Genomic DNA, 14,784 nt, shown 5'->3' with positions numbered 1-14,784 from the left:
GATGTGATGGGAATTCCTTTTTTAAAGTTTTCTCAGAAAGCACAGAGATTCTACCCTTCACTCTACTTTTGGCAACTTGTATCTCCCTGATGTATGTGCTTTTGCTGTTATTTGTCTGCTTCAGAATTTTTGTAGTTCAGATTTCATTGCATTCCTTGTACTCTTGGAATTACTTTTCTTTGTTTCAGATATAGAAATGCCTACAAGACACAGTCTAAAAAATCTGTGTTTGCATGTTGCATGCATCTGTTTATACATCCATATATACAGAGCCTCTCTCTTCACAAGGAGTCACATAGAGAGGGCAAGGGGCAACAGATACAGTTGCACTGGGAGATGTTTTGTCTTGATTTGAAAAAGAAATTTTTTACCGTGAGAACAATCATTCCTGTGAACAACCTCCCCAGAGGTGTGGTAGAATCCCCATCACTGGAAGTTTTTCAAGATATGATTAGACAGGGTGCTAGATAATCTCATCTAGACTCATTTTTCGCGTGGAAGGTTGGACTTGAAGATCTTCTGAGGTTCCTTCCAACCTGGGTTGTTGTATGATTCTGTGATTCTGTGTATATTTACATTAGTAGATATCATATGCAATACAAGCACAGGTAATAAACTTTTCTCAACTGAACTTTACTAGTCTGTTTCTTTCTGTTGTTCCACATCTCTGTTGTTAACACTTATTTTCCATGAGAATTCCTTGCTGTTTTCTCTTACTTTTTTTTAGCTTTTGCATGTCAGTTCTTTTCCCAAAAGCACGATGACTTGTGAACTGGAAGAGGGATTATTAAATCCAAAATCAGTGACAAATTCAACATCATTTCACTTACTGAAGCCAACAGTAGGATCTTTATATCAAAGGTTAAGAGAAGATTCCAGCTGCCTAGTAGATCACACACTTGATTTAAGCCCTGGGAGGTTAAGATGCAATAGATTTTCATTCTACAGTACTCAGATGCATACAGAAAAATCATTTTAAAGTTATTCTGATATTTCTAAGATGTAAAGTTATTAGACTCCCCAGACTAAATTTTAATTAAAAAATAATAATAACTTACAGGAAGGAAAAAAACTCTGTGATGGATTTGAACACATTGTAAAGAGTTTTAAACTAGCTTTCCTTTTATATAATATGCTACATATAATTATATACATTTGCTACATACATGATGATGTGATGTTGTATAAAGGTTTTATTCTAGTTTTGTTTGGGAGAATCTGCATAAGTCACGTATGGTTTCACCGTCTGTGAATAATGTGGCAACTCCAAACTCGTGCCAATGAAACCGTCATACTATCATATCATGTACTGTATATAACATACATACGCACTTATAATGAGGTAGATGATAATACTGAAAATTTCTTCCCTCCAGGCTTGAAAAATGACCAAAAAATAGAGGTCACTTTTCATGCCTTGGGAAAAATAGATCAAGAAATTAAAACTCCAATCAATACCTATAATTATAAAATGTGTTTTAATGTGCTGCAGCTTCAGTTACCCTCAGCTGAAGCTTCTCTATTTTAGCTTACAGGGTCTTGTGACCTCAGCCCATAGCAGAGTTTCAACAGTAATAGCGACAGCCATCTTGGATAAATGTAAGTGAAATTTTTCCTCATTTCTACAGTTTCTGTCCCTCACATTCAGTTTTGGAGTTTTGTTTTTCACTCAGGGTGTAGGCCTCATTCCTGGCAACACTTCTATTTTGAGCCAAGTAGTATGACTGACAGAAAGTAGCAGTGAAACAACCAAGTGGTTACTTCATGCTTTTTAAATGTCATGGGATCAGACTAATTTTGTGCATTGAAAATGCCAGTGTGATGGCTATGCAAACTTTATTTTAGCTGCAGCTAGCTTGGTGGTAGTTTTTATTATCAAACATGATTAATCTGCAGAGAAAGTACAAAAAAGTCTTTGGTCATATAATTTTGTTTTAGCTAACACTAAGGGTGAAATATAGGAGAATTCAGATTTTTTTTTTTTCAATAAAAAGTTTATCTTCTTCAGTCAGCTTTGCCATTTCAGTTCAGTTGTAGTAATCCATTTCCTAAACTTAGCTGCACATTCACTAACTATTATATAAGTCTGGTGTAGGAGCTGGAAAAATATACATGTCATACATACTGTCTGGGTAACAACTTTCAAACCTATGAGTTATAGAAGGATGGACATGCATGTCCGGCGTGAATTTCTGAGGAACACCAAATACAGCATATACTGTTGAAGTCAATGTTTATTCAACAGTTGTCATGTTGTTGTAGTAGTGGCATGTGTTGTAGTAGTGGCAGCTCTATGATTCTAATCCAAACAGAAGAAAACAGAAATGTGGTTATCATCTATTTAGAAAAACCTGTCCTGTGTGCTGATGGTCTTAAGAAACTAGTATTTAGTGGTAACCTACAAATGGTACCTGAATGTAGGTCTTGTTCAGCATTCAGTCCTGAATTGGCCTTTGACTGAATTCACTGTTTGTGAATAATGTGACATCCCTGATCTGTTAAACCACCACACCACCCCTTCGTCTTCAGTAACTGTGTATGTAACATGCAGACATCCTTTAAAGTCCAAGTTTTTATTTTCATATATAGGCCATGGTTGCATGGTAGCACTGTAGCTACAATTGTACCTTATTATGGTCTCAGGTGGCTAAATACATGGTTGTTCAAATGCAGCCTGTTCTCTTCATGTGATTTCATAGGATGTATCTGTAATGAACTACAAGAAAAGAAAGGCAACACATATGCAGTAGCTAAAACTAGAAGGGAAGCTGCCTCCATCCATCTGTCTTACAAATATATCATTCAGAGATTGATAAGGTGCCATCTTAGTGTTTTACCTGCAGATCTGTAGTCAGCTTCAAAATCATTAGAACTCAAGTCTTTTTGCAAGTATGCATTTGTATTATCTCCGTAATGGATGTGACACCAAATCATCTACAGCAGGACCTAGAAGGTCTGAAGGTAGAAGACAGTGTATTGAAACAAGCTTGTGATTATCTCAAATTTCTGTATGTCTCAAGCTTCAGTATGTTACATAGGTGGGAGGGTGGGCCACACACAGAAATCTGGTTGTAAAATAAATTGGATGCTGGAAAACTATTCTTTTTGCACTCCTGACTATATGACAATGAATCTATGACTGAAAAAAACGTGTAAGAAATGTTAGGCTTGGCTACCAGTTACTAAGAAACAGCAAGAATATACTGAGGTCTGAAGAGTAATTTCTAAAATTTCTCTGAGGAAACAGATTCAGTTGAAAACCTATGCAAACCGCGAGGACCAATGTCCTCAATGATAAAATAGTATTATAATAATTACCATAAATCTTCATTTAATTTCAAGAGAAGAGGTTTTCTTACAATCATCATTGCATGGCTTGAGCTAATGAAAGATCTTTGAAACCACAGGCAACAGGAAAAATGCAGATTTTAAATGTGTGTGAGGATATAGTAGAAGATCAATTTGTGAGAGATTTCATGAAATCAGCACTATGATGGTAGCAGTTTCAAAAATGGTTATACCTGTATGCTTATCAAACACCAGTTATGTTGGTGGAGCCATGTATGCCAGCATAAATGCATTACCACTACAAGCTCAATCCTGTATTTTGTTATCTTTTTGACACTCTAGTTTATGTGACATCTCTGTCCCATTAAGTGATATGATCCTTCTGTACAAGAATAATCCCCTGCTTTGATGACTGTCTCAGTCTTGTAACAACATCCAGATTATTGAATTAATAGAATGATAATGTGATTCTATATGTCTTGTTAAAACAATATTCCTTTGATAATGGACAGTTAAAATGTGTTTTATTTCCTGTTTTTATTATTTATGTAGCTCTTCCAGTTGATTATGAAATGTACAGAAAGTCCAAAACTTTGGGGTTTTTTTTGGCTATATCATGTAGCACATTTAACATTTTTGTCTCTCTATATAAATATATAAAAATATGCATATATAAATATGTATATGTGTCTGAGTGTAACATTGGGGCTTATATCTCATTATTCAACATTTCAGTGTGTTAAAGACCGAAATATAGCAGAAAGCAATGTGTAAATATATATCATAGGAAGTGTGGTAGAGCATGTTCAGGTTGTACAATATGAAAAGCTTGCTATAAAATGTTTTAAGATATTCAAAAGCCAGATGCTCAGAAATCCATCCTGCTAATCCATTTTGTCAAATAGATATAACATTACTTACATTATACGTAATACAAACTTATAGGAATTTTCACATGATCATGTTTCGAATCGTCCGGCAAGAAAGAGGCATTTGTGCTTGATATTAAAAAGTATAAACTAGGATTTTGTAGAGATAATGAAGTAACAAAAGTACTGATGGTGTTGCAGGTATAAATATATATGGTTCTTTGAAATTGCCTTTGCATCCTCCATGTATAAATGGAAGAGAAATGTTAGACACTTAATAAGGAACTAAAGTCCATCCTTGCAGTATACATTACTGCAAATATAAATTTTGTTAAGCCTGAAATCTACTGCTTTTTAATGTTCCATACAGTGAAATCTAGCTGGTTGGTGTAAGATGAGGGTTGTCTGTGCACCCAGAGCTCCCTCTGAGTTCATTTCCAAAAAGAGATTGTAATCAGTCATTTTACTGTGCCTTCCCATTTTATGTTGGAAGATGTCCTTTGATTTCATTCAAAATTGATCAGTTTCAGAAAGTTCTTAAGGACATGTTAACAAGAGTACAGCTTTAGACACTTTAATGAATCTGTCGTTCAGAAACTCCCAATGATGACTGGGTCATAGCTACCGAATAAAAACAGACAGATAGATGGGTAGATGTATATATGCACCTTTTTAAATAGCTCCCAAATCTTTGTTTCTTCCCAAAGAAAACATAGGTTGTCAACTAAACCTATTCAGCAACTCTATAAACAAGAGGATTCCAACAGAATGTCCCCTCCTTCTTTGGATAAATTTTGCTTTAATTTCCTTGTGCTTGTTACCATCGTTTAACATAGTGTTTATAGGGTGCATAGAGAAAATAAAGATATCCTTTGTCAACAAGTTAGGTAATGATCCTCAACTGCCATGTTTAGCAGTGAATTGATCATTCATCTCTCTCATTTTCTTCCCTTTAAATATTTTTTCCCCTAGCCTTTGTGACTTGTAACTGCAACAGAATGCCCATAATTTAGAAAACTTTTCAAATGAAATAAGCTTGATTTTCTTTACCAGTTTTGTAAAATGACATTTTGGCCTCTGTAGGGTTTGCCACAGTTGAGAATAGGAACTATCTGTCCAGAAAGACTCCAAAATGTAGCCAAAAAATTGAAATATTTCAGCAGCATCAATACAATTGATATGACATTGAATACTAGAATTTAATTAAATATTACATTTACAGCCTTTTTCATTATTAATTCTCAGTACTAAAACACCTTGGAATTTGTTCCATGAATTTTGTATCAAAAAAGATTTTGTGGAAGATGTTTTTTCAAAGCAATATTTTTAATATCAGTCTGTTGAAAGTGCATAATATCAATATCAGTTTCACCTCAAAACAAAACTTTCATTTTGAAATCTCCTTCCTAATGTTTTTATAAATTTGAGTTATAAAAATTTGATTTTAAAGGAAAGAAAAATCTGAATTGCATTTAAACCATATTTTTAACCCTTCAGGATTGCTGAATCAAAGTTCCTTTTCATGCTGTTGATTGTTGCTCATTTTTTATAGTTTATAAGTGGATTTTTCCATTTCCATTCCATTTACCCATTGCAGTGTATTTTTCTGCATATTTGGGCAGAGGGAATCAGTTCTGTAGCACCTGAAAACCTTAGCTGTATTTTTTTGTTTTGTTTTATGAAACACTGCAGTTCAGAAATTGCTTGTGCTTCCAGGTGGAAAATAATTTTTCAATTACTAATTTCAATTTAAAAATCTCAGTGTCTTCTCCCAGTTTTGAAGAGTTATGAAAGCTCTGGTAAAACTTAGATGGTGGCACATGACTTTCTGCTTCAAATGAATGTTGTAAACTCAACAAATATATGTATATTACATATATGTGAACTGTAATACTGTCTTTAATAAACAAGATAATAATGTAGGTCATAGAGTAAATTAATACTTTCAGACTTTCTTCTTCCAGACCTTCTTTTGCTGGGTTGATTTTTTGAGGACCAATTGCTGTTACTGTCACACTTGGTAGCAAAGCTGATACTGATTTCAGCTCAGTACTGGTTTCAGAGCTGGATCAGATCTTTCAGTAAAAATACATATATACAATTATGTTTGTAAGTTAGTTATAGTCAAGCATAAAAACAGATGACAAAGCTTTAATGTAGCCAGAATTCAATAGCAGACTAGTATTGAAAATTGTTTGTCTTTACTGTTCCATTTTGTATATTCATTTTGTCAGTAAATGGCACTATTTCTGTCATCCTTAATTCTATCTTTGCAAAATACATATGGATTTTCATACAAGTACATGTCTACAAATAATAATCGGCTTTAAATAATTTGCTTTAATTAAAGCAAAGGAAATGAGATGTTAAATAACTTTTGGAATGTAAGTAAAGTGTTGGAATAGGTTGCTGGGAGTGTTGTGGGATCTCCCTTGGTTGAAGGACAAACATCAGTCATAAATGAAACAATTTATTCTACTTTTGAAGAGAGGGTGGGCTAGCTTACTTGCCAAGGTAAGGTGTTGTGTGTCTTTTTGTTTTGCAATTAATGTAATAATGTTTTAAGAAGTATTACTTTAACTCATTTCTTTTAATGAAATGAAATTCAAATTAGATAGCTAATCAGTGGTTACAGTAATTATGTCTATATGCATAGTGAACATTTTGTTGTTGTTGTTGTTTACGAGTAATTCAAACAATATGACAAAGAAGCTACATCTATTATTCTTAGAATAAATATCTAAATTTTATTCAGAAGAATTCTTTGACTCAAATCTTCCAAAAGTTTCTGGGCTTATTTCAAACTTTCACTATTATGGTAGTAATACTGAATTTTCATTAAGACCCAAACTTTGCAATTGATTTTCCATCTAGAGAGCCAAATAAAAACAAATCCTTATGAATCTGTAATTTTCAGTGGAAAAGTATGCAGAGAGCTTTTGAAAGTACTGCTTTATTAAATTCTAATCACTTCTAAGACTAGGAACTTTTGAACAACAGTTGGAAAAATTAAAGATTTAGAAACCTGTTACTTCCAAAACTAACAGGGAGTAAGTAGATCCCTTCCCTTTATTACTCTTGTGGAGTTGGTTGCGCTCTGAGATGTAGGGGACTAGGGAGGTCACATTCCTCTTTTGTCAGCTTTGGAGCAGAGAGAAGAGCCAGCAGTCATTCTGCTTTGGTAAAAGCAGTAGCCCTTTGCACTTGCTAGCCCAGTGAGTAGATTGTCATTAGTTACCCAAAGTGGGAGAGTTAAGAGAGCAGACTGAATTTCTGTAGCCCATTAACTAACCCTTCAGACCAGACAGACACTTGAATTGCCCTTGTCCATGTTCTTCTCCTCAGTTATGAGTGGAAGGGAACAAGGTACCCAACCCTGGCCATCATAGTCTTTAAATGAATGGCATTAACAAACATTTTTGTGTCTATTTGAAGGAGTCCAAATTTTCAGTTTAAGTGCCAAAATAGGCTACTAATATATATATATATATATATATATATATTTTCCTACCTGCTTGTCAGGATTTTTTTTTTTTTTTGGTAGCAATAGAGATTTTTCATTGTGTACACTATTTTAAACTCAGGGTGTTGTTCTGTATGGGACTTCTGCTGCTTCTATTTCTGACTGAAAGGACTTGTAGGTCCAAAACATTTTTTGTTTCTTGGTAGGACAGTTAAAACTATTCATTTCCATATAGATGTTGTATCATTATAACTTTATAAATACACATACTTTCTGGTAGCCCTGGGGGTGCTATATATTTTTTTTCTGACAATTAGCCTATAATATATAATAATAATCTATAATATATAATAAATCATAGTTTTCATCTTCTTTTGAGAAGAAAAATAATACTTTTATAAATATGTTGTGACATCCTTAAGAAAAATGCATTATTGAAGTAATATTCACAAGATTTTAAGTTAAAGAATATACAAAATGTAATAATCAAACTGTTATATACAAGACTGAAGAAAACATGTTCCTAGGTGCAACATAATTTTTGTGATTCATCTTGAGAATGAGTTAGCTAAAATGAAGGTGCTCTACCAGTGTTATTTAAAGTTCCATGCTTAAAATGACTAATTTTATAGCATGTATTTTCTGTTTGTGTGCCTGTCAGTTTTAAACAGCTTTTTATATGCAAATGCATGATGACAGTTCTATATTCTGTGTCATTTATTCACTAGAGTTTTTCATGCTATTGGAATAATCCCTTAACAGATATTTATAGGGTTTTTACAGTTGTTTTGACAAATCAGACATTGTTATTAAAATGATAAAAGAAAGTAATTTTATTACTTTTTGCATTGGAAGTTCTATTTTTTTAAAATATATATATATATGTTTCCCAACTCTACTTTAGTAAATCTTTTACTGAAATTTTGTCTTTTCAGTTTCTCTGTGTTTGTGTGTATTGTGTGTGTGTGAAGAAAAATCTGCACTTGGAACTTGCTTCTAAAGAAGTGTATCACTAAAGATTTTCCATCTTTACTGCTTCAGTAATTTCATCATATGCATCTGCATCAAGGTGTGTGTTCCAATAAGTTAATTTGTGAATACCACATGCTCTACTAGTACTAAATTTGGCTCCCACTGGAGATAGATTGCTCTGCCATACTTTTCAATATGAACAGACTTAGGCTTATTGTCTATAATTTTTGTAGTTCGGAAAAGCTCTTGCCTTACCCTGGATGGTAAGAGAGGATGCTCACAAAGTGAAGAGTTGGGAGGATTTTAGCTGCAGGTCTAAGCAGTGGCTGAAGAGAGCGCTCTATAATTTCTGAAGAAAACTGCAAATTTGTCTCATCTCCAGGTAACACTTCCTATTTTGATACTAACCTTAGGCATTAATTTAAGCTGAAAATGGAGATTGAGAAGACCGAGTACATATTCCCATAGTCATTGGCAGTTGACATAGAAAGACAGTGAAAGGACAAAGACATTCACCTGTGTCTAATGAAGGAGGTGACATTTCAGTAAATGGAAGGTGTTTTAATATATTCTGTGAGCTGGCAGTCTCCCAAGACTGCTCATGGAAGTGTATTTGGGGAAAGAAGGAGTGTATAGAAGAAACAGTTTCTTTGCATTGCAGTGTGCAAGTTGGAGCAGGGACTGGTCCCAGGCCTAATGGGAATGACTAGGCTGGTGGAAATATCCAGCTGCTGGAGCCTTGGACTTCTTCTAGATCTGTTCTTGGCAGGTTTCGTGAAACTATATTTATTCCAGATTATTTTCAAGATTTCTTTATTCTTTTAGGATGACTCTATGTTAATAGAATTGCTGGTGTGGAACTTGCATTGTTGGAGAGCAACATGGTACATGGGATAAGGAATGGAAAAGCTAGTTTTACTGTTTTTCTGACTCTCACCCAGGAGCCCTGTAGCCTTGCAAATGGACTGCTAAACAGTCCAGATTCATCCTGCCTAGCCTTGGGCATTCAACTTTAGATATACCTGTTTGAAGCAGAGTCTAACCTGTGTCGTAGTAGAAAAGAGAGAGACACGGACAATTCTGGTTTTACATGGACTGGATTAGTCCCAATCTTTGCATATTGCCTTCTATTTCCTCTAGGAAATGCCCAGGGCAAGTAGACATGGGCACTTCCCTTTAATATGCTTAAAGTTATGTGGTACAAACCTGGCCTAAGACTCACTGGTTCATAAGATACTATGAAATTATTAGAATTAATATTCTAACGAGGTCCTTGTGAGGCTCAGATACCTAATAGATTGTTCCATGATGTGATGCTTTGTATATTTATTTGAAACATAGGAGGTGGGAGTTAGTATGGGACAAAGAGAGAGAGTTTTTGCTGTGACAAACTCTCATGTTCTAGTTTATGTTTCCTATTGGATCTCATTTTCTTTTTTCAGTTCTTCTTTTGATCTTCATATGCAGTTTTCTCTATTAACTGACACTTATGACATTTCCTTATTAAAGTTAACCAAAAGATCAAGTTACTGTTCTGTTATTCCATATTGTTTACTTAAGAAATAGGCTGAAAAAGTACTCAAGCTAATACCTGTGTCATCCCTTACCAAACTGCCACATGATGCTATAAAAGATCAGAGGCAGAAAATTCAGCCTGTACACCAGGACAGGCCTGTCTACAGTTCTCAAACATTGCATATTCGTCATACGGATAAGGTACTTGTGTGAACAACGGATAGCAAAATGAAATTAGGCATGCAAAAATATCTGCTCTGTATGCAAGCTTGGTTATATTTTATATAGAACAGGGATTCCTCACATTTATACGACACATCATGAGAAGGTAAAATACTGCAGTGGGCTCTAGTTGGCTAGAGCATTCAAATGAAGGAAAAGTTAGGTGTACATACAGTTGTAAATGCCTATTCAAAACAGGTATTTTTGCAAGAGATGAATGCGAAAGTGGGTAGGAGATAATTGTATCCATCCAAATACTTGATATGTGTACAGACATCAGATGTGAGGTTCTGGCAGATTTTGAGAGTTGCGGGCTGCTTCAGGATGCCTTTATACCTTCCTGGACCTGGTTAGAGTAGTCCACCTGAGACCTTGTAAAGAGCCTTGTGAGGTACTGCCTTCCTCAACTGGAGTCAAGTAAAAAGTATGTTATGTTTTTGAGAACGAAGTTAGCTCAGAAGAAATAGCCTTGCAACTGTCCTTTGTCAATGTGTTACCACTAAAGATGACTGCTGTGGTGCTAATTTTATTTAGCATTTGGCATTTGTGTTTGGGGTTCTTTCTAATGAGGGCTGTTTTATCTATTTATTTATTTATTTTTGGAAACAATTTGTAGCCTTAACATTATTAAAATCATTAGCAGAATCAGTGCAGTTCTGTGGCTGCTGTTTAGCAAATAAAAAATAAAGATGACCTTAGTCCTCTATTCAATGGTCACTGCAGGTCATATTCATATGGGAATATGCTTTCTATGGTTTCATACTTTTTTCCAAATCTTTTGAGATCATTTTTGTTAAAGGCATCCACACAACTTAAAAACAAACAAACAAACATCCTACACCAAATGTTGTGCATTGGGTCATTTATTTTCCTTTTAAAAAACCCTCTGTATGTTTTCTTATTGGGTTGTTTTTGTACAAGTGAAATGTGAAGCCCTTTTATTAATTCACTAGAGATCCGTTAATCCATTTTCCTCATATCCAAGAAACCCCACCTTTCCATCATACATGCCAAAGACACATAAACAATAAAAGTGCATTATTCTTAACTCTATAGGACTGTTTTTCAAATTTTAAGTAATTAAGCAGTCCTCTGAAATTGGTATAGAAACTTTTAGATTTACATGAACAGGCATACCTACATTACCTGGCTAGACAGCTGCTTTGTTGCCCTTGTTCTGGCCTCCCTTGACCATGTTGTTTGCTGTTTTCTTGCTTTATTCTAATCCATGGCCAAAGCTGAGCAGGGGTGCTTGAGGGTCAGAAATTAGCTGATGACTGCATCATCTCCTTATTCTCTTTACAGCCAGCTTTCCCACACTCGGTCTCGCACAAGATTAATTTTCTAGCAGTGAAGAACAGAACTAGAAAGCAGCTTGCTTCATTTTGCTCTTCGATCACCAAGAAGCAAATGGTTGGCTGCAGATCTGTATTTCCTGCTTAGTCATATGGCCCGCTTTTATCACAAACTGTTCAGAAGAGCCTGAAAGATGGAGTGGTGGATAGGTAAGGGACTAGCTTCAACCACCAGATAAGATGAGAGGTGGATTATCCTGAGCTAATCACAACACTCCTCCCTGTTTCCCTGAAAGCCTGAGAAGTATCCACACATCAGCTGCTCCGTGGACCAAATGGTAGTCTTCACGTTCATTGCTTACCTTTGACTGGGATCCATCCATTTTATCCAGAGCTAGGAGCAGGTAACAAAAGTTCATACCCAAGCATTCATGATACATAAAGCCCTACATGCTGTAGAATATTTGTCAGCATTGGCAGGGTCAAGAGGGAACTTTCCTATTAAAGGCTTCTTTGGCTGAGGCCAAAACATGTTTCTTTTCTCTTCATGCTAATAACATCCATAAGATATGTTTCTGATATGCTTGGACACTATTTTCAATCTGTTGCAGCTGTTGAAGTTTGATTTGGGCATGGGGAGAAGGAGTATTTCAACCAGTTTGGGTAAATTTTATTGGAAATTTAGAATATCAAATTAAATCACTTTAAAATAGAATACGCTATTTTTTTAAGCCAATAGAAACCTCAGTCAGCAGTTCATGTGAAATTTTCTAAAGCTGTCTTGTGTGCATTGATAATAGAAAGATAGCAACAGTAAAATAATACCATAATTTAGCACAATATACCGATTTTTCTCAAACAGTCATATAGATAAATAAAACATTTTAACTGTAGTATGTATTTACATATATACTAAGGATAGTCTTAGGTAATACAACTCTTGTTTAAAAGCCTACAGGGTATCTCATACTTCCACTTTGATAATAATTTTGCTGGTTCTGAATGGCTGTGCATGTACAGTCCTCTGCTTCTTCACTTCTGTGGGGTTCAGCAGTACGCAAATGTTTTGTTCCATGTCAGAAAGTAAATTAAATATTCTCATCCACTAATATTGTATGCCTAAATTTGGAAGTTCTTTGCATGAGTCATGGGGAGTCAGGTCTCATACAAAACAATTCACAATTCAGAACAGAGCATAATTTATTCCATCTGAGTTGCCATCTAAAGTAGCTTCTCTCTTAACTACACAAATAGTATATAGATACTCCTCCTAATTTGAACTGTTAAAGTTACAAGCTGCGATGCACCTGGCTGCAGGCAGTCAGCATACTTGCTAGCATCTTCTTTTATCAGGGAAACAGTGCAGCTGGATCCAGGTTTCCATTAAGCAAATAGTGCAGTACTTTCAGAAAAATAGTTTAGTCTGTAAGCCACACAGTCCTTGAGCTTTCTGTAGCTCTTGGAGTTCATTATGGTGGTAATTTTTTATGAGGACTACAGCTCATTAGAAACTGGACTGAAACTAGGAATTATTATTGGCCATCAAATAGTTTCAGCTGGCAATAATTCCTGGATGTCATTGATCTGGGGCAAATTTGTATCAATGACCTAGAGCTTCATATCCCATTACTCACATCTTGAATCTTTAAAGCTTTAGATAATGTTTGCTCTTGAAACACTTTCAAAATGGGAAACTATGAATTTCTGTTTCATTTCTTGTTCCTGTAGTATTTGAAATTCATATATCAATGAAGAGCCTGAGCATACATTGCTGTGTATGTAAATTAGACATAACCTTTTATATATATGACTTTTGTATGGACGGGGTTGTCAGAGGGGAAAAGACACAACTTAAACACAACTGGCATGTTTTCAGCTATGAAATGCAACACAGCAGGGTTTTAGTAGTCTCTGAGCTTTTTGCTTATCCAGTTCACAGGTTTCTGCATTTCAAACTTGCATCATTTGTGTATCTGTTCATTACTGCTCTCTCATGGAAAAGGTGGGATACCTTGGGCAAGTTGAGCTCTTTCCAAGGAATCTAACTGCCTGTGAGACTTGAAAGTGCAATTTGTTGTAAAGCACTGGGTAAGAATACAGAATTTGAAATCCATTACTCTGCACTGATGAGGTTTATCCTGAAGAACCTTTATATACACTGACCACAGCTTGAAAAATGATATCACAAAATCAGAATGTTTTTTCATTTGGTTATAGTATTACATCCAGTGTAGCAGGAAATGGTTTTGCATGACAGTACACATGTAAATGTCAATGCATATGTCATTTACAGTGTATCTGTGTGTTATGTGAGATTCAGAATGATCACACTGGAGGAAACTGTCTCTGTTACACTAAGTAAAATGTGCTTAGTAAAAATTGCTAGCAATTTTTTTCTAGACATATAATGACATGGTAAGAATACAAAACAAAACTACCAGAAACAAACCATTTCTCAAGCAGTAATATCTACAGGACAAGTGATCTAAATTGCTGGAACAGGGAGAGTTCATCACTGCACTGCAAAAGAACTTGAAATATAACCTAAAGGCAAGTGAAATACTGATTCCAAGCTTTGAAATAACAGCAACAAATTTACCTACAGACAGAAGATGCATGGAAGCAATAAACGAATTATACAAGTCTTACACATGCAATCTGATTATTCTGACCAAAGTGTTAATTGGATCCTAACTGCCAGATCTGATATCTGTAGTCTTGTAGTGGGAACCTTTCAAAGTGATGAACTGTAATTCACTGAGCTGCTTGAAGCACTTGTAATTTACTGCATGTCATGCTATGAAGAGCCTGACCTAATGGACTTTACATTACCTGTAATGCTGGAAACCTTTCAATGAAACTAGTTGGTAAAAAGTAATAGTGGAAGTCTATTCACAAAGAGGGAACAAAACTACATTTTAAACACTGTTTTATATCCATATAAAAAGTTGGTCATTAAACAAAAGATGAGCAACTCAGGTCAAATATTTAAACTGGAATATTTCTCAGTGGTGAGGTGTCTGGTAAATTTTAAATTAAGTAGAAATGATTAATATGAGAAGAGAACCTGAGATAGTTCTAAATGGTGTGGAATATGTTGTGCTTCAGATGGTCATGCATGAAATTCCCTTTCCTGAATATAATATGTTTAAAAATGGGG

At 35.0% G+C, this 14,784-nt stretch overlaps 1 protein-coding gene and 1 long non-coding RNA gene across 17 annotated transcripts in view; both read left to right on the top strand.

Annotated features, from left to right (window-relative positions):
- The window catches only part of FOXP2 (forkhead box P2), a 440,428-nt gene that overhangs the window by 353,261 nt on the left and 72,383 nt on the right, over nt 1–14,784 (top strand). The window contains exon 3 of one of the 16 annotated variants that reach the window (XM_083820633.1): nt 1,529–1,599. The exons of the other annotated variants lie outside the window; for them this stretch is intronic. The gene's annotated coding sequence lies outside the window, so the exon portion shown is untranslated. The remainder of the gene's footprint in view (nt 1–1,528; nt 1,600–14,784) is intronic. 16 annotated transcript variants of the gene reach the window in all.
- LOC310892628 overlaps nt 1,608–14,784 on the top strand; it is an 18,968-nt gene continuing 5,791 nt past the window's right edge. Inside the window, exons 1-2 of the long non-coding RNA XR_014578264.1 lie at nt 1,608–8,689; nt 8,826–14,784. The exon at nt 8,826–14,784 is cut by the window's right edge and continues 5,791 nt beyond it. This is a non-coding gene — a long non-coding RNA (uncharacterized lncRNA). The remainder of the gene's footprint in view (nt 8,690–8,825) is intronic.

This window comes from Anser anser (assembly GCF_964211835.1).
Source record: "Anser anser genome assembly, chromosome: 1".
Taxonomy (NCBI): Eukaryota; Metazoa; Chordata; class Aves; order Anseriformes; family Anatidae; genus Anser; species Anser anser.
Note: the sequence above shows the minus strand (reverse complement) of the source record. Positions and strands in the feature narration are given on the sequence as shown.